This window comes from Coturnix japonica, chromosome 24 (genome assembly GCF_001577835.2).
Source record: "Coturnix japonica isolate 7356 chromosome 24, Coturnix japonica 2.1, whole genome shotgun sequence".
Lineage (NCBI taxonomy): Eukaryota > Metazoa > Chordata > Aves > Galliformes > Phasianidae > Coturnix > Coturnix japonica.
In genome coordinates, this window is record NC_029539.1 from 4,196,755 (window position 1) to 4,217,383 (window position 20,629).

General features: G+C 48.5%; 1 long non-coding RNA gene across 2 annotated transcripts; it reads right to left on the reverse strand.

Annotated features, from left to right (window-relative positions):
* Positions 1 to 10,799: 10,799 nt before the first annotated feature.
* Positions 10,800 to 19,333, reverse strand: LOC107324312. 2 transcript variants are annotated; one of them, XR_004309587.1, is made up of 4 exons: positions 18,982 to 19,333; positions 16,238 to 16,411; positions 14,550 to 14,798; positions 10,800 to 12,803 (listed from the first exon to the last, which is right to left on the reverse strand). It is a non-coding gene; the product is annotated as an uncharacterized LOC107324312 (long non-coding RNA). The 2 variants fall into 2 exon arrangements; XR_004309586.1 differs by having other exon boundaries at positions 18,971 to 19,333.
* Between the last annotated feature and the right edge of the window lie 1,296 nt (positions 19,334 to 20,629).

A 20,629-nucleotide genomic window follows, 5' to 3' on the forward strand; every position in this document is an offset into this window, starting at 1 on the left:
GATGTTTGGAACCAAGAGGCAGGGGATAGATATCCTAGATGCTGGGCTTGCCTGGGAATTAATTGCTCAAGCAATTCTGTCCTCTGGGACACCTGAAAGCAGCTCCTAATCTCTGCTTATAGGACAAATGCCAAGGAACACACATCCCAAAATCCCAACAAAAATCCCAAGCAAAGCTAGCAGGCAATTCTGCAAGCAAGCTCAGTAGCACAGGCTGCTCTGGGACCAGCAGGAGAGGACCACAGGGAACCCAGCATGCAGCATTCACCAGCTGCATGTATGCCCCAATGCAAACCCCTATGCACATCCAGCCACCTCTGCACAGCTTTCTCCTTGTGTATATCTGCTAAGCAGGAACACTAATCCTCACCTGCCTTCTTCATTTCTATTTGCAAAGGGCTTGGAAACCTTCTGGTATAAAGAGGTATAGAAATGGTAAAAGGCATTATTTAACACCACCCCTCCTCCCCTCTGCTTGCAGGGGAAATTGTGAACTAAACTGTTGCTCAGCATACCGTATCTGAGGAAATTTAGATGGAATTTGAGGTCAGAGCAGTATTTAACATTCAGCACAGCTGGGACACTGCTGGTTGGAGGGACGGGGACAAAAGAACAAGCAGAGGGCACCCATGGTGAGAGAAAGCCCACTGCACACCATTGGGGTCACCTGGCCTGCTCAGAGCAGCATAACCCCACTGTTCTGCAGGGGGAGCACAACAGGAACAGGGTGATGGGACAGCTGGCACTGCAGCGCCCACCCTTGCAATGAGCCCAGGGCTCAGCAGTACCCAGAGCTGCATTGCTCTGGGCTATACCTGATGCAGCAGCTCTGGAATTCCCATTTCCTTCAGGTTCTGCCATCACCTGGGCAGGGACAAGGCAACTGGACTGGCTGGAGAGGTCATTTATCTCACCTTGCAGAGGGAGCTCCATCAGCACTGTGCCCATAGAAGCTAAAGATGTGTTTGACAGTATCCATAAGGTTTTCTGTCACACTATCTAAAGGATATTTCTTTGCTGTCTAGACAACACAATCATTATTTAACCAGAGCCAGAAGATGGATTCCCACATTCCTTCCCCCGCTACGCTCACCATCTTCACTCATCTCCCACCCTCCAGCCTTTCACCATGTCAGGATGCAGATCCCAGCCCCACTCTGAGCTCTGCAATCAGAGCAGGGACCCCAAAACCATATCCTACACCCAGCTGTGCTACCAAGGCCAAGAGCTGCAGGGACAAAGAGCTGACAGCTGAGTGTAGTGGGTGCTCTGAGGTCTATGCTGAGCTCAGGGAAGGGTCCTGGATAGGAGCAGTCCTGCTGCAGATTGAGTCCCACCCACAGAGGGCAGGAGCTCTGCCTGGGATGCAAGGAGAGCACATTATTGATGCTGAACTAGGGATGAAAGGGATAGTGAATTGATACAGAGCCCTCAAACCTTCCAATCCAACTTGCTCCCTGGAAGCATGACAGCCTGGGCAGACTTCTCAGAGGAATGTGAAAGAAGGTAGTGAAGAGCTTTTCATGCTCCTGTGTAGGAGAGTCATGCTTTCGAATAAGCTTGTAAATGTGTAAGTCCCCTTGAGCAAGAGAAGTCTAAGCGAGTTACTTATACTTCTGCACTGCTGCTGCCACGAGTGCAGCTCTGATTTGAAGCATGAACAAGTTGGCAGCTCCTCCTTTACGTTGGAAGCTTGCAGCCCTGTACCTACTCGGCTCCAAAAGTCTCTCTCATCAACCTTTCCCCTGCTCAGGGATCAACCACCTGATGGTCAGCCTGAGAAGTGCAGAATGGACAGTGAAGTATTTCCCCACTACAAGAAGAAATGAACTTGTTATTAAGACAGTTGCCAATGGAGTGATGAACGCAGCAGCATCATGCACTGAAATTGAAGATACACTTTAATGGCTTTGCTATTGATCCAGAGATGGTGATTTTGCCTTTGACATAGGAGCACACGATGGGAAAAGGAAAAAGGCAGCCTGTTCTTGAGGGGTAGGCTGTGCTTATCGCCTACACTGGAATCTCTATAGCACAACAGACCTGACTCTGTCATGCCGAGCACCACACAGAACCAAAACAATCTGCTCAAGATGTCAGACCACATAAGGGTCCCCAAAATTAAATCTCACAAGCAGAAATCCAAGCACTGTACCCAGATGCCTCAGAAAGTATCCCAGAAGAATGGAAGACTCAAAGAGCAGAGGCATCTTCCCCCAAGAAGTGAAAGAAAGCATGAAGTCACAAAGCTGGAACACAGCCCTATGCTCAGCATTGTCCTCAAACTTCATGGCACTCCAGCTCTAAGGGAAAGGATTTAATAATCCTGTACCTTCCCCCAAATACAGCCGTAATCTTTAATTTCAAGATGATTTTTCAGTTTCTCCAGCTTCCCTGAAGAGAACAGGTGCACCAAATGGACTACCAGCATATCAGGAGATCTTGATGCATTTAAACAAGAAAGCAATTAAACACTTTCATAAGGGAGGAAGGGGGAGGGAAACTGTTAAGGTGATTTCAGGATGACCTTAAAATCTCCCACAGCTGTAGCAGAGAACATTAATATTTAGCAGGGCTGTCTGGCTTGAGCTCAGCACCACTATCCATCCTCGCCTCGTACTGAGTGGGGCCACTGGTATCCACATAAACTACAGAAGGACAACCCCTGTAACAGAGCTTCATGCACATCCTTCCCCAAGCCAAGTCATAGAATAGCTCAGTTTGGAGGGGTCCTTAGAAGCCACCCAGTTCCAACCCCCTGCCAGGGGCAGGGCTGCCACCCCCACCTTATTCCACCTGACTATTTATAAGGGCTATTTCGCAAATGAGAAAACAAGCCAATGCCCATTGAATTCATCACATGGGCAACCAGCATCAGTTGCCCGTATCAGTGCCACTGGAGGTCCTGGTGCTCAGCCCACCATCAACATCCTAGAGCTTGGCTGATAGCCACCCACCTCACGTCACCACAATAACACACAGCTTGCACTTCCACGGTACTTTTAACAAGAGGACTTCAAAGCCCTCGTAGATACAGGAAGGCCCTGTGATGCCCTTAACAAGTACGTTTTTAGTCTCAGTTTTATGGATGAGGAAATTGAGAGGCTAGTAGGGTAGAATAATTTGCCGATAGGACTGAAGAAAGGAAGGAAAGCAGCTATGAAGGAAAATGCAAGAGGTGTGACTCCCCCTCTGCAACATAAGCCTCCCCCCAGGGCCAGGAGAAACACAGAGCAGCTGTCCCTATGCAGGCTTTGTACCAGCACAGAGCCCTGACCTGCAAAGAGGAGAAAGAGAGAGCAGGGCTTATACAGAGCAGCAAGGCAGGGCATAGGATGCCCATGAGCACCTCCACCCCCATAGCACAGAGAGCACAGGGCTGAGGTTGCAGTGGGGCACAACCACTCTGGCCCCATCCCAACAGTCTCATTGACGCGCCTTGTCATCTTTCCTCAAGACTAATTTTTTTAAATTGCAAAATCTTACAGAGCTATTAACCTCAAAAGAGTTTAACATATGGCAGCGCAAGTCTTCCTCTTACCCTAATTATAAGGCTTGCAGTAATGGGGCTGTCTTTTAAGTTACAGCTGCTATGCTTTTGGCTTTTCGCTAACATTACATCCTATTAAGGAGCTACACTTAATGCATGCAAATTGCCAGAACACAGAGTGCTTCGGACCAGAGAGGGGATGCATTTAAGCAACAGCAGCAATATCCCAGGGTCAGGCTCACCCTGCTGAGAACTCCGTATGATCCATCAATCAGACTCCAGTCATTAATTAACTAATTCATTAAATATCTTTATATATGAAGGCTCATCAAGGCAGAACATTGCACTGACAGCGACGTCCTGTCAGCACTTAGCATTACAAGTGCCCCCTCCCTGCCATCCCCCGCACTCACTACAGTTCCCAGGCAGCCCCCACCCCATTCTATCACCACCCACCCACTATATGGTCCCCATGCTCAGCTGCAGCCTCAGGGGTGGCTGCATCCCCTGCACCACCCCCACGAGCAGAGCACTGTCTCATCAGCAGGAACTGCAAAGTTGGCAAATAATGCCAAGTATTTTTTAAATGATAACGAGGTGGAGTGTGGGGAGGGGGGCAGAGAAACCCCACAGCAGCCTCAAAGCAGGTTTCATAGACCAGCAGCAAAATGTACAGCCGTGATGCTCCTTTCTGCCAGACACAGCCACTAACCCTTGTGGGCGTTGCTCACAGTGACAGCAGCTCCCAGCTGGGCCAGCTACTGCCCAGAAATGCTGTTGTAGGGGATTTTTGGGAAAGCCCACATTAGCAGAGCACTGAACTGCATTAACTCAATCACATAAATAAATCTCAGCTCAGAGATGCAAATGGGACTGCACCCACCAGTGGCCAAACTCATCTGCAACCCCAGGTACATACCATGGGACCAGGCTGGCTGTCACTCCTCACCCAGCACCCCAAAGCATCCCCACAGTCTGCCCCTAAATTAACTGTATTTCTGCAGAACACAAGAGTATGGCAGACCTGGCTGCAGCCCAAGGACTAATTTACTTCCCTAAGCCTTGAGTTCAACTAGGCATATTAAAATGGCCCAGGAAACGCTGCCAGCCCTGCTCTGTCTAGACAGGGTGAAACAACAGGGAGGGGTTTGCCCTCCAGTTTCCTGCAGCATCCAGGCGTCGTCCCTCTGGTCCCATCAAATCTGGTGGCTACAGTCTCCCCTTTCCTGTGCTTAATGCCTCCCACCCCATTCTAACAGGGGCCATGCTGTGGTAGCGTGCAATAATGGTCACCTCTGAATCAATTCTTGCTCCCTGAAGAAAATCCTCCCGGCTTCAGTGCCACAAGCTGTAATACTGAAAATGGCTGTAAATGTGAGAAATTGGCACATTGTAGACCAACAAGACAATCTTTGAATTGCTCCATGCAGCTGTGCTATCTGGATGCTATGCTGCTCGCATCCTAAACTGGGAGGTAGAACATGTTTTGGGGTGGAAAAAGAGAAAACCCAACTAAAAACAGTTCTGTTGTTATTCCTTTCTGCATGTTTAAAACCTGCATGCTGCACTGTGGATACCCATAGCAGTAGGATGCAGGAACCCCATGTTAGCAAGGCTAAGATATGTGGTTTAGTTAGTGTGGTGGGTTGATGGTTGGCCTTAATAATCTTTTCCAACCGTAATGATTCTGCACATCTATGAACCCCAAACCTTCTTTGCAGGAGAATGGAAGCAAATGCAGCGCCAAGAGGGAAGAAGTGCCCCCACAGAGTGAACTGCCACCCCCCAGCTCCAGGTCTACCCAGCAGTTGGCTACAGCATTTGTCACACCTGCAAGGTAGAGGGTTGTAATGCTATAATGCAAAGGAAAGCACAGCAATGATAGTGGAGTAGAAAAGCCCTAAGCTACAACAAGTGAGGAGATGCCCAAATGCAGCAGACACTGACAGGGAAACAAAGGAAAAAAAATATCTACTCACCCTTAGAAAGCCTCAGGTAGGTAAGAATCTCCAGCAAGTTGCTCCTACTCCCACTGCCAGCTCTTAAATGAGGTCTGAGTAGACCTCATTGCATACACCTGAGCTCCCCTGGGTTGGCCCTGCCTCCCCCATCAGGTGCTCAATCACTGTTTCAAGCCATGAATTAGCCACAGGAGCAAAAGGTAGATTTAGGTGGTATTGTGCTTTGAGAAACCCCAAACTGTGCAAGAACCCCACTTTCACGTCACCATCAGCTTTCTCAAGGACAATAATAAGAGTTCTGGGACTCAATGGAGAGGGGCAGCTGAGCCCTTTAGCAGAGGCAGGGGTTACCCCAGGTACAGCCCACTGCAGATAGAGGCAGGCTGCTTAAACCCATTTAACACCCCAGTTAGTCAGAGATGCTCTGCTCTTAGGCCAGGTGCTGTGAAGGCTTTCAGTTCCTGTGCTCCAAAGCAGAAGACAGAATTCTGCAATAAATAACTTGGGGAAGATAAGCAAGTGACAGAAACAATCAGTATCTGGCCCGCGGGAGGTGGGAGCAGCCCCTCATCTAACCAGACATAATGAACTGCTTCACACACCATTCCTCCCAGTGAGCAAAGAGCGGGGAGGTTTTGTGGCTGATATCTGAAAGTCAGACCCCTTTCACAAGGAACACACTTACTGTAATGCAGTTCTTCCAGGAAGCCAATGAGACTGGCTCATTAAATTTTAGTATTATCTCCGTAGCCTTCTGCATTGTTTGATTAAGGTTTAATAGCTTGCTCGGTGGTGTTTGCTGCCTATTGTGGAACCATGCCCCCAACTGTTTCATAGAACCACTGGGTCATAGCACGGCTCAGGTTGGAGTGAACCTTAAAGCCCACCCAGCCATGGGCAGGGCTGCCCCCCACCAGCTCAGGCTGCCCAGGGCTCCATCCCACCTGACCTTGAGTGCCTGCAGGAAAGTGTTCTGCTCCTCATCTTGCCCAAATGCCAGCATCATTTCAGGTGTTGAGGCACTGGCACAGGTTGCCCAGAGAGGCGGTGGTGCCCCGTCCCTGCACACAGCCAAGGTCAGGCTGGACGGGGCTCTGAGCACTGCTGGAGCTGTGGGTGTCCCTGTGCACTGCACAGAGTGGCACCGGGCGGCCTTTGAGGTCCCTTCCAACTCAAACCATCCAATGATAACTTTGGGAAATCTTAGCCTACAAACAGCAAGAGGTCAGACAGTTTTGCCTGCAATGTTGCTTCCATTACTGATGCCCACTGAAGACCCATTCCTGCCTGTACTTTGGACTGTGGGACTGCAGAGTCCTTCATTTCCAGGTACATGCATGAGACTTTGCACTACAGACAAACTGCAGGCACTGCTGTGCATGCCAAACAGAGCGCCCAATGGCATGTAAATGCTCTGTGTGAAATTAAACGTTAAGTCTGAACGAGCAGAATTTTACTGAGATGTTTGTATGCATATTGAAATGCAGGATGGCCCGAAGCTGTTTGTCTTAAGAGTTTAATGAAAATGCTTGGTTTATTGTGGTGTGTTGAATGTGTGAATTATAGGTGTGCACAGTGCCTAACAAATGGAGCCTGGGGGACTCCTGCACACACAGCCTGGGAGCAGCGTCAGGCTGGGATCCAAGCAAACACAGCCCAAACTGCTGAGTCAGTGCATGTGATCTTCAGGATAACAACTTTCTTGTTGTGGAATCATAGAATGAATCATAGAATGACCTGGGTTGCAAAGGCCCACAGTGCTCACCCAGTTCCAACCCCCTGCTGTGTGCAGGGTCACCAACCAGCAGCCCAGGCTGCCCAGAGCCACATCCAGCCTGGCCTTGAATGCCTGCAGGGATGGGGCATCCACAGCCTCCTTGGGCAACATGTTCCAGTGCATCACCACCCTATGAGTGAAAAACCTCCTAAGATCCAACCTAAACCTCCCCTGTCTCAGTTTAAAACCATTCCCCCTTTGTCCTATCATTATCCACCCTTGTAAACAGCCATTCCCCTTCCTATTTATATGCATCCTTCAAGTACCGGAAGGTCACACTGAGGTCTCCCCAGAACCTTCTAGTTGGAAACTCTCTTTGAAGTGTTTGGGGGCTTAAATAAATGGGAGTTTGTAATTGAAAGGGTGAGTGGCAGCACCAACATCAGCAGAGGAGGGGTGGCACAGCTCTGCTGACCCTCCCCACCCAGACACTTGCACCTCCCTTTCTCCTGCTTTTTTAACAGAAACATGCAGCCATTTCCATTCCTACAGCTCTTGCTGCATAAAGCAGGGGGATTTTCTTCAGGGAGTGAAGAATTGATTCTGAGGTTTCCATTAACTCACGTTAGCACAGCACAGCCACTTTCAAGGGCTGATGTTGGCAGCGAACATACTGCAAAAGAAACAGGGTGTTGTCAGTGCCCATATTCAGTGGAGTTAAGCCAGACCAGCTCCATTCAGGTGCAGGGAATCAGTGGGATCCAAATGGCATCACACAGGGTTTGTTGGGGGGTGGGGGGGTGGTTGTCATTGAAGCACCAGCTTTGGAGAGCAAAGTGGATCTAAAAGTGCCATCATGATGCCTGGTACCACGCAGTGCTTGTGGTATGGTAACACTGTGCTTTGTGTTCCCATTGCTCTGGGGGCAGGAGCTCTCATGGAGCTGTATGACTGATACTGCGATTATGTGGTTGCACCTTGGCACCGCAGTAATTGTGCTAGACAGAGCTGTTTAAATACCACCAGACAGAGGATTAGTCACATGAAAATGGGGCCTTAAATGTCATTATTTGTGTCATTATTAATAGCCCCTAATTGTGTTCTCTAATCATCGGGAAATTATGTTAGTATTAATATTCACATCAAAACTGCCTAGGGAACGAGAAGAACTACTTAAAAAAAAGAATCCCACCATATGTCAATCCTCATTAACGTGAAACACTTGCCTACGAGATAGAGAGCAGTGTGGGGGATGTCTCTGCACTACCAGCTCTGCACCACAGCATCCCATGGACCTGCAAACACATGTGAGATGGCACTAAAACTCTGTAGCTGCTTCTAAAGATGTTTTATTTGGTCGGACAAGTGGCAAACTCTTATTTTCCTGGAGCAATGTATATATGGATATATATATAAATAAAAATAAATCAATTTCTCCGTCATTTTCTGCAGCTCCCTTTTCCAACTAACTCTACTTACAAGTACCCAAATGCTTTACTTAATAAAACAGAGAGGTTTCTAAGTGCCAAACTATTACTGCTCGAGTTAAATATAACTCAGAGCATTAAAAATAACTTCAGAGCGCAGACACAAGGAGCCGACAGGAGGTGGGTTTGGAGAGCAGCACTGACGCTCATATTCTCTATGGGATTTGGGACCCAGCTTTGCTCTGCGCTGTGCGGTACCCGGGGTGCGGGGAAGGAAGTTGAGCAGGTATCTGACACTTTGATGTGAACGATTTTGCCATAAAATATTAATGACGTATATATAATCTAATTGCTTCCTTAGGGCAATAACCTCTGACAAAATGGCCCTGATTAGAAGATAATTGAGTGTGTTGAATTGCGTCCTAAGAGAGCTTAATGTTGACAAGGTCCATTATCTTGTGATAATGACCCCCTTTTGTCAGGTGTTAGTGCCATTTAGGAGACGCTTCGGTCGGAATAAATCCTTCCCTTTACCTCTTTTGTCTAATTACGCGGATTATTTTACAAATCAAAGCAAACGTTTGCCTCCTGGGCAGGCCCTGGGCTGGAGGGGAGCGATAGATCGTGTGGGCAGAGCTCCTGAGCTCCGCGTTTACTGTCATTGCTGGAGATGGGCATCCCAAAGGTCAGGATATAAAGCAAACGAGAGACCCTGGCTGTGTTCTCCCCCTCGGCAGCTTCTTCCAGGAGGGTTCGGCTGAGCAGGCATTTCTCTTCCAACTTGAGATTAATGCAGAGGTGAGTAGATATAGGGGGAATGGATAGGAAACCCAAGAGCTGACCCTGGGTACTGTGCATGAGCACAAAGCAGAGGAGCTGCTGTTTTCCCCTAAAGACAAATGCCTCCTGTGCTCTCTCTCAGACATGCACGTATATGGACCTTCAAGAAAGCGTTAATGTAAAACACCATTGATTTCAATTTATATTAATACACTGTGCAGTGAACTGAGATGGCTGATTCACAGTCCTCATCAGATTTCACTGTGCTGGGTAAATCAGATCCCTTGGTTCACTGTAGTTTAATTATAAGCAAATTGTAAATGAATTAAGATAAATCGAATTAGAACCACTCTAATACTGAATAAAAACACCCACAAAGGAGTTTTCTAGGGTTTAGCTAATCCGCTTCAAGAGCTAATGGGGATTCATTGGCTTGGGTGTTCCTGCATGGAGAAGTGCTGATGCAAGGGCTGAGCCCTCTCAGTACCTAAAGGGGCTGTGAAAAGGAAGGGGACACAGTCTTTAGCTGGTTCTGTGCGAGAGGAGAAGGGGAAATGGCTTCAGACTACAAGAGGGGAGACTGAGACTGGAGATAAGGAAGAAGGTTTGGCACTGAGGGTGGTGAGGCACTGGCACAGGTTGCCCAGAGAGGCGGTGGTGCCCCATCCCTGCACACAGCCAAGGTCAGGCTGGACGGGGCACTGAGCACTGCTGGAGCTGTGGGTGTCCCTGTGCACTGCATGGAGTGGCACCGGGCGGCCTTGCAGGGTCCCTTCCAACCCAAACCATTCTGTGATTCCATGGCCATGGCCTCAGTGGAGTACAGAATTCAGCACTGACCAAATAAACTACCTCCAGCAGCTAGATAAACTGGGCAGATAAACCTCTGTTGGCCAAATAAACCACTGTCAGATGGATAAACCATCAGTCAGATATCCCCGCTTGTCCCCATCCTCACTGGGGAAGGGCTGTTCTGTTATAACAGCAGCAGGCACCGGGGAGATGGAGAACAGACCCTGAGTATCACAAATTAGGTTGAAAGTCAGGAGAAGAGGAGCTGGAACCGACTGATGAGGCACAAATTGGAAGCTTGGGTGGGTCTTTTTTTTTTTTTTCCCTTTTTTCCCCCCTTTTTTTTCCTCCCAGGGAAGTGTCATTTGTACAAATTGCCAGTTCGTGCCAGCTTGGGAGAGACCTCACAAGGGAAACCTGGAGCCTTCCCTGCTTTTCATCTGAGCGGATGCCCCTTTTATTTCTGAGCAAGGAGTAAGTGGAGAAGAAAGGAGCCCCTGTCAGCCTCACGGAGACAAATTGCTTCCTGCAGCAGAGGTGGCTCAGCGCTAACAACCACCCACTGCCAGAGGTGAGACGAGGTGCCCCCACCACCAGCCCCTCCTCCTGCATGCCCACCCCCCTCCCCCACTAACCGCGGGTTTTTCAATGCAGCCTGGCTCAGTAACCAACCATCCCTTTCATTTTTATCTGGCCAGAATGATTTACTGGGCCAGCGTGTGAAAGTGCATGGGACTCTGCTGCTCGGGTGGCAGAAAATACCTTCCTCCCTAAATGAAATGACCCTCCCAACGTGCAGGGTTAAAGATAGATGTGGTTCTCTTGTTCCCTGCCTCTTCTACATCAGATGGGCTCTTATCTCCCCACGTGCTCTCCTCTTTGGGAGGAGGTGGGCAGAACAGCCGCCAGAGGACTGAGAGCCCTAAAGTTATTAAAACAGTACAGGCAACAAAGCAGTGTGGATTCCCTGCAGCTCTGACATTTCCAGAGGGTGAAAGGTAAAAATGCAGGGAGGCTACGTAGAAAACATCGGGCAGTGCTTTTTGGTTTCTGCTTGAGCGTTGAAAGCAGCTAATTAAATGGGAGGGAGAGAGGTACAAAGTGAGCTCCAAGCCAGCCAATAAAAGCAGTGCCCAATGGGGAATGGCTGTCGGGGCTGTGTGTGGATGAAGGCTTCTCCCCACTGGGGAATGGTTTGGGGAATGGTTGGGAGTGTGTCTTGCCACAGCCAAATGGCTCCATTCACAGCTCCTTGTCATTCACCCTAATTCAGACCCCAAGGCTGGGAGCCAAATGGCACCAGGAAATGGCACACTCCTGTATGACCATCCCATATTACCCATTCACCCATAGAGCTCTACAGTTCCTGCCCCATCTCACCAAGGCTCTGGGCTCCCTGCCCTCACCCTGCAGCATCCCATGGGGCGTAGAGATGCAGCAGCTGAAGTTAACACAGTGCTGTGTCCCCAGCCACCAAGGGACATGGTGTCATTGGGCATTGCAGTGCTGTGGATCTGCTCTCCCAGCAGACAGAACTGATCCCCTCATCTGATTGATCTCGGGTCGGCCGTGTGTCTGCCCACGCCCCATCGCTAATGGCCTCATTAGTTAGGGAAAAGGGTTGCTGAAGTCAATTTATAATATATAATAGTGAAAAACAGCCGAATCAATATCTCTGCAGAGTTAGGGGGAGACCAGGGGAGGGACAGGGCCCAGGGGTGAGTTCTGATAACTGATGAGCTTAAAAACTCTGCTCACAGCATCTGTACCCATGTTAAATACATAATCGGGAGCGTTCCATCCTGATTAGCCAGCAAGACAGTCAGCACTTACTGCTGCCTCTCCTCTCCCAGGGCCATGAGCGAGTGGAGCTCCTTGTCCTTCCATGGGACCAGGCTGGCATGCCACTGTCACCGCATGCCCCTGCCACTGTGTGCCACCACTCCCCTATGCCACACAGCTCCATCAGTGTGGATGAGACGGCAGCTCAGCGGCTCTACCTGCACCCATGCTGGGGAGAGAAAAAACCTGATTTAAGTGGCTCACAAATGTGCGGGTTAAAGGCGCGCTGCTGCAAAGACAACATGTTGAGAGCTGGAGCCAGATGGATGTGGATGAGCAGCGCAGTGAAAATTATCAACCACAGGAACAGCGGGGGATTCCCTGCTCCAGGGAGACGTGAAATCAGGGACAGATTTGCTCTCTTGCAGCATGCCCTGGGTCGCACAGGAGTTAATCCAGAGCAGTTGCGATTACGGATTGTGCGCTGAGGGATCCTAAACGCTCCCTCTGATCCATGATCCAAAACCGCAGCCCCCAGCCACACGGCCCTCTGTGAAGCCTCTTGCCAAAGACCTCCATTTAGTGGTAATTCCCTTTATAGCTTATTTTTTGCCGTGTGGCTGCACACCCCATTGTTTATCCGAGCACACAAGTCCCTGGCTCTTCTCCGTTCCATTCTCTCTCAGCTGGCTGCCATCGAGCTGATTTCCCCCTCCTCCTGTGCTCTGCCACAGAGCCTAAATCGACACATCTGTTTTTAAAGTGAAGCGCAGTCCCATCATCCTCACTTCCAGCGCTGCAAGTCCAACTCCTGCAGCCTCCATGGAACTGCCCTTGCCATGTTTGGGTAGGACCTACAGAAAAGGAGGGTGGGAAAACAATAGTGAAATATCTCATGTTTGGGTTTTGTTTGTTTTTTTCTTTTTTTTTTGAGCATCAGGTTTCCCTCACTGCAGCAGCAATAAGATGTTTCCAGCTTCTTTCTGTCTTCTGATTGTGCTGAGAGCATCCTGCAGAGCAGAGCGTTCGCTCACAGCCACAACCAGCACTGAAGGGCTCAGAGCCAGCAGTAAACCCGGCGCTGCTCGAGTGCAGAGCAGACTTGGCTAAGGAGGGAATGGACTGATATGCCCCCAAATGTCAGCCCTGGCTTCTCACCACCAAGCCATCCTTCATCTTGCACGTATTTTGCACTTAGGGCAAACCAACATTTAGATAGGAATTGGGTCAGCATGAATGCTTTGCAAAGGGAAAATGATGACCTGGAGGGGTTTCATCCATCCCACTTCCAGCAGAGCTCCAGTCTGTCCTGCTTGAGGACATCCTTCCCTGCCCATTAACTGCATTAACAAATCTGCATCCCTAGCACCCTGCTGGTTCATGCCCCTTGTTGCCATCTCCCCTTTCTCTTGCCGTTCTTTTTCCCCATTAGAAATTTTGCATTTCTAGCCTGCTTGTCATATTTCCTACCGGATTGGGTGTTTAATTAAAATCATAATTAAAATTGATCTCCTCATTAGCATGCACCTGCTCTACTGCTCGCGTCCTGGCATTTAATTATACGCTGAAGATGTCAAGTCTGACAGGCGAGAACGAGACCCGGCCAGCAACCCCTGACAGGACTTCATGGTGACAACATCTGGGCAGCAGGGACCCATCTGCTGGCACAGCCGGGCAGCAGGACATGGCACTGGGATGCTGGTAGGGCTGCCATTGGTTTTGCTGGGGTTATTTTGTTATTTTAATAGTAGAATAGTCACCAGCACTTCCTACTGGAAGCTTCCTAAGCCAAGACCAGGCTGGTGGAGATGAGGATTAAGTAAACACCAAGTCCCCCATGCCCATGCTGGTCGGGATACATTGCCTACAGAGTTGTGCCATCCCTTCTGCCATCAACCTCTCAAGGTTTCCACCATGGACATGCATAGATTAACTTGCAGGCAGACACCTCCTCCTGCTCACCAAGCTCCATCGAAAGCCAAGGAGGGGATTCCTGCACCCCTCCAGAAAGGTCCAGCAGCATGCAATGTTTCCACTGTCCTGATGAAAATAGGGCCGCCCCTTTGGGTAGTTATCAAAGGGATTATCAGAATGGTTTCTGTGCACAGCAGAAGCTTAAATCGCATCTGCTCTTTTTCCTGTACATGCCAGGCAATAAAGCTGCCAAAAGGCATTTTTGAGGCCATTATAAACGAGGAGTTTTATTCCCCTGCACTTTCAGAGTCTCTAACTGATGGAAGAAGTTTCAGTGGGACTCATGAAATGATGACAGCTGACGCCAAGCAGACCCACCAGCTCAAGCATCCTTGGGAGGGCTCAGTGGGGGCTGCAGGTATTTGGGGCTCCTTTTCCCCTTTCCACAGGACCAAGAACTACAGCCTGCAGCTGTTAAGACTCCATCCCCAATGATCTGCACGATGTAATCAACAGTGCTCATCAAAATAGCTTCTAATAAAGAGTGAGGGTGGGAAGACCTTTAAATCTCCCCTCAGTCACTCTCACTGTGAGTGATGCTCATCATTTATCCCCAGCCAGGACCGGCTGATAATGCTCAGCAACGTGCTCGCATGTATCAGAGAGAGATGATGTGGAAACAATACCTTAAGGTGCAGTTGCCCTTCCATTTTTACGGCTCCTTATGAGGCTGGGGCCATCAAATGCCAGACACAGAGACCTTCATGCAGCAAGAAGCAGAGCCGGCTGGAGCTGAGGCTGCAGCTTTATGGCATCCCAATACCAAAACAGTTGAGGATATTTTGTTTGAGTGGGGAGCGCTGGGGATGTGGTAGGCACATGGGGACCTTCACTGGAACAAGTTGTATACATGGAGTGCCACATGTGGCCAGAGCCTGGAAAACAGATGTTCCCATTATTCTTTAAGGATACCGTTAGCAGTAGAGGGGTTTTAACAGTAACAAACACTTCAATTAAAAGGTATATATTAAAAGCAGCAATCCAACCAGTAATAACCATTCAACTACTCCTTAGAAAGTCAGCGAGTCCCATTAATCATAAATAAGGCAGTTGAACATTATGAAGAAAAATACACAACCATTAATAGCCAGACACCAATACAGCATCCCATTGGGGAACATTATTTACGAGGCTATATTGTTATCAATCCTGCTGGGAAAAATTCTGTTGCACGAAATGAGATACAGGAAGACTGCAGTTTATGTGGGATGGAGTAGGGGTTCGTCAGTCAGAGCCAGCAGTGAACGTCGATGGTGATGTAGGTTGGCTGAGGATGCGGCTCTAATATTGACTCTGCGAGGCAACTGAGTAGGGTTGTTCTGCCAGATCCTGGGGTGCTTCATTTGTGCAAATTCTCAATGATTTTAATGAGATTTTGCATGAGTAATAATTCATCAGCCTTGAGTAGAGGCCAGGGAGGAATTAAGTGTGGGCATTTGCAAGGTTGCTGAGCTGGAGAGGGGGTGATATCGTGAAAGGCCATGTGCTCAAGAGCACAGAAGAGCAGAACCAGCCCGGAGCAGTGGAACAGGGAGGACTGGAGGCAAGAGTGAAAAATGGAGCCTAAATAAACATTTGTCATTTGATTTCTAATTACACAATTACGTAAATGTATGATATTAGTAGTCAAGAGCCTGGAGTTTTCCATAAAGAGTCCCTAAAGTAAATAAACGTTTTCGAGCAATTACATCCACAGGATGAGATTCTTAAAAACGAAATGTTAAGAAGAGGGCAGAAAGCAAGAAGGAAACTTGGGGGAGGCCACAAGAGAGAAGAGCTGGGTGCCAGGGCATGGTCCTGATGGTGGGGAGCTCAATGTCTGCAGGGTAATTAGTGCAGATCAGCGGTAGGAAAGGACAACGCCATCTAATTACAAGAGAGATCAGCTTGAAGGTGCCACGCAAGGGCGTCAGTCGCAATGGAAGTGAGGAATATAAAGAAATAAATGCCCGTGTAAAAACAAGCGAAAACAACAGCCAAGAACAAAACCCAGGCCTCACATTAACATTTGATAATTAAATATTTATCAGAGCTGAGGAAGTAAAATCCATTTACTGTTTTGGGTGAGCGGCAATCTTTCTTTTAAAAACCCTTTTGCCATTAGTTCCTTCCTTCCTCGGGGATGGGGCCACTGAAATAGTCTTCAAGTCTGTCTCGAACAAATTGCAGAACATTTTCCTGTCTGATTGGTATGTGCGTGCACAAGTGTTTCAAGGAACTTTCTTTCTTTAGCTCAGATCTTCACGCTGAGTGTCCTTAATGACTGGTTGCTATGGGTTCTGCAGGCTGAAGGAATCACTTCGTTAATGCTTACCATTAACCCAGGGATTATCATAAGGATGATTCCTGGCTTGTATAAGAAATAGTGTTGCCAGCAGGAGCAGGGAAGTGATCATCCCTCTGTACTCAGCTCTGGTGAGGCTGCACCTCGAATGCTGTGTTCAGCTTTGCTTCCCTCGCTGCAATAGAGACATGGAGGCTCCAGCACCTGTGTAGAGAAGGGAATGACATCCATCACATTGGGCATTGCACAGGAGCAGAGGCAATGCTGGGTGGGATGAGGGCTGCCCAGGGGTCCGTACCTCTGCAGCAATAGGGAACAAGGACGTGGGATGGCAATGCAAGGCAATGCCTGGCAAATGGCACAGCGGTGCTGGGAGAGCTGCTGCTTCCTCAATGTTGTCTAAAAGCCAGGACATGGAGCGTTGTTATGAAATTTCACATCTGAGATAATTGCATTAAGGTAATTGCCACTACAGCATTATTTTCCGTTCCTGGGAGAGAATGAGAGGAGGGTTGAGAGTATTGTGTCTGCGTTAGCAGATTAATAATTACAGCCCTTTGGAACATTGCTAGTTTGTATAGATTCACAGCTGCCGGCTCATTACGAGGCAAAGTTGAAGATACCCTATAGGAGCAATATACAGCTTTCTGCACAGTTTGTCTCTGCTGCTGCTTGGTTGTTTTCTCTATACTTCCATCAGCTTCCCAGCTTGTTAGAAACAGGAGACATTTACTACCTGAAGAAACCAAAAGTTGGAATAGCGCAGAATGGCAAAACACCATCAAGGTTTACCTGGAAAATATTCAGTCTGATACTGTCAGAGTGATGCCACCATTCAGAGGGGCTGCTTCTCATGCACAAAGTAACTAAACCTCCAATCCCTCCCATGAAGGATGAGATGTATGGGCACATTCCTGTGCTGCTGAAATGCAGCAGCTTCCACAGCCGCTGTTGAATTGCTGCAAAGAAATGGAGGAGAGGAAGCAGAAGACTCCCATAGCCCATAGGAGGAGATGAATAATTTAGGATGTAACCAGATTGGGTAAACTCATCATTGCAACAAAGATAACACAAGGACTCCGATCATCACACAGCACAAGGGAACATCAGCTTTATATCCCATCTAATGGAGTGCATCCTCAGCCACACGTAGGAGCAGCCTAGTGTGAATTCAAGGAAAACCTGGAAAAGGACATTGACTGTGTGCAGAAAGCTGCTGCTCTCTTTAGCTCTGCCGCCTGGAATTAGAGTGAATTGAAAAATAAAAGCATAAATTGTGAAAAGAAAATTAGATTGATGAATTGATTTCAATTTTCACTATCTGGGATGTAACACAGCAAAAGAATTCATTTGAAAGCTAAGAACTCTGTCTTCCCTAATGGCGTCTCTTTCACGTATTGATTAATGTCTATATAAAGCATACCATCTAATTTAGGGCACAGTAAAACAATATTCTATTTCTTCTGCATAGCACCTTAAGGGATTTAACTTAAGAGTGTTATCGTACAGCAAGAAGCTGTCACTGCTCTGTATGGCAGAGGTGGGGAGTACAGACCTGAATGTGGGTCTGCACACACACCTGCTTCTCCCTTTGGGGAAGAAAATGGGGCTGATTAGAGCATCTCCAAGGCTGGTGAGCCCCGCCAGCATCGCAGAGAGACATGGGGTCAGCTCTGAGCTCACTAAAGCCATGTCAGAGCCACAATGTGCCCACATGGTCCCGCGGCTTGACCTCCATGCATTGGAAATTACATTCCAGTCTCTGTACAACACCCAGCGGAGTATCAGTACCGAACACCTACAACCACTCAGCAAAGGAAATAGGATGACAGCTACATCTGTAATACCCAGCAGAGGAGAGGAGGCCACTTTCTCTCTCTCTCTTTCCTTTCTTTTTCTTTTTACATATGCAATTATAGTGCTGAGCATTATTTGGATTTGCCTCTACAGCTGCTGCTGTCCTGCAGTGTGCTCCAGCCAAATTACATTTCAGAAATGACATTTCTACTCACAGCAGCACAGCCTGGCTCCCCTCAGAACGGGAGGGAAGGGGACATAATGACTTCAGCATTCCTTTTTCCAGCAAGACAACCAACTTACAGGCAAAGGGCTGCGTGCACTGCCTTGCAGCTCTATAGCAGAGCGAGCTGAGGCAGATCCATCGCAGCTGGAGGGCTGCGAAGTCACCACTTAAATAGTAGTAGTTAATCTGGCTGTTTAATCTATTAATTCCCATTTATACTTCACTATCTCATTACCTATCCATCAAGGCTAATTATACCACGCTCATTATCCTAGCATCTGATGCCCTCCAACCATTTTTATACTGTCACAAGAATGCTTACAAACTTTTTATTGGTGTGGCACGCGTTCCTCGCTGAGCAGTACATGCAGCAGCAGCTTTCCATAGGACTGTACAAACATGGAATGGATTGGGTTGGAAGGGAGATCAAAGGCTGCCTGGTGCCACTCCATGCAGTGCACAGGGACACCCACAGCTCCAGCAGTGCTCAGAGCCCCGTCCAGCCTGACCTTGGCTGTGTGCAGGGATGGGGCACCACCACCTCTCTGGGCAACCTGTGCCAGTGCCTCACCACCCTTATTTCCCCCAGCCAAACCCTTGCCTGGCTTTTACCTAAGCAAAGAGCGCTCTGAAGGATCACTGGGGTGCAAAGTGTTGTCAAAGATGATTTTATACATCCTTGTCTTTAGAAGAGCTGTGCGGTATCAAGACACGTGTAGTGAGGTCTTTGCCAAGCTTACCATTAAATTACCTTTTCCTGCTGCCGCGCTAATTGCAAACCCTTGGCAGGAAGAAGGCTGCTATCGTTTTTCCAGTCATGTATACAAGAGAAGCTCCAAACAAATCCCGACTCCTGTCCTGCATTCCTGGTACTTTATTTCACTTTTCTACCGCGGTTCTCTCGAGATTTATGCTTCACAGTAGGGAGGATCCTGCAGCATTCATTTGTACCTGTTTCTCATCTGCTTAAGTGGTGAGGGTTTGTCATTGCGAGGAAGCTTCATTGATTTATGGCAAGATTGGCAATCACATTGCTGGTGTAGCATCACTGGCCGTGGTCTTATCCTTGAAAGGAGCAGACAGCAGGCTCAAACTGGAGCATCCAACTGAAAGGAAGGGGTAGAAGAGAATCAGGGTGTAGAACGCGATCCTGGGGTCATATTTTGCCCAACCCAATGCTCTCTCCTCACCCTGCTGCCCTTGGTAGAGCACTGGGACTCATCCTGCTCCATAGCCACGTTTGGTTCCCAGCAGAAGTTGGGATGCAGAGACCAACTGCGGTGCTGCAGAACAGAAGGACTTGGGGATAAGTATGTGTTTGTTTATTTTTACAGCTCATTTCAATCTTCAGGTGCACTGGCACCATTAAAAGAAGAAAGGAGCAGCATGTAAATTGCTCACAGTATTGTAGCGTAATGAAGTATTATGTTTCCCTTGTTGCTGCATTTCACTGTAAAGAATCAGGAAAGAGAATTGGCCTGACACAATCTCCCACTCTGCTCCTGATATCGGGGAAATGAGGGCAGAACCACATACCTCATTCTTTTCCAGGCTAAAGAAACTGGTAGCTTTGCACTGGGGGCATCTGGACAGGCAAAGCCCCAGGCAGAAGGGGAAGGCTGGTGCAGGATAAGTGGGGATGAAGCACATAGGGAAGCAAAGCAGAGGCTCCTTGGTGTTCCCCATTTGCACACACAGCCCCAGCTCTCCCTACAGGATGCCTCACAGCCCCCAGCTGCACTGGGGCCAGCTATAATCTGCCTTAGAAATGCTGCTCACTGCACGACGAGCAAGAGCCCTGTTGCCAAGAGGACTGCAGCCGGTTTTTCCGTGCCGATCAGGCTGTCAGCAGCTTGCTCCTTTGTTCTCTGTCTGGTAGCACGAGCAAAATAGTTAAAAAGACATGAAGAATAAAGCCCTCTAATTTAGCTTTCCTTTCAACTTGCAGGAAGCCTTGTGGTAAAACCATCCCCCGCTGCAATCCCTCCGCACGCTCACCCCAGGGCCGCGTTCACCTCCTGCCCCATTTCCAACACTGAGCTCATCCTGCACCAGCTCTGCCACGAAGGTCATGAGCACATCTATCCCACATGGAAAGCTGGCCCTAACCCACACAGACCTCTGCAGAACAGAACATGCATGTAGCAGCACAACTGCTTCAAGCTCAGAGAGAAAAGCATAAGATACTTCCAGAACTGGGGGGTCCCACTACTGCTCCCATCCCTGCAGCATGCACAGAAATGGATTAGAGAAATAAGAGCAGAACACTGCCCTCAGCTCTCAGAGAGCCTGAAAAGGGGGAAGAAGAGTAATCAGAGGTTCTCTCCCGCAAGAATTTAAGTGGCAACTTGATCCTCTTTCTGTCAAACTTACTGAGAAGACTCCTCTCCGGTTCGACA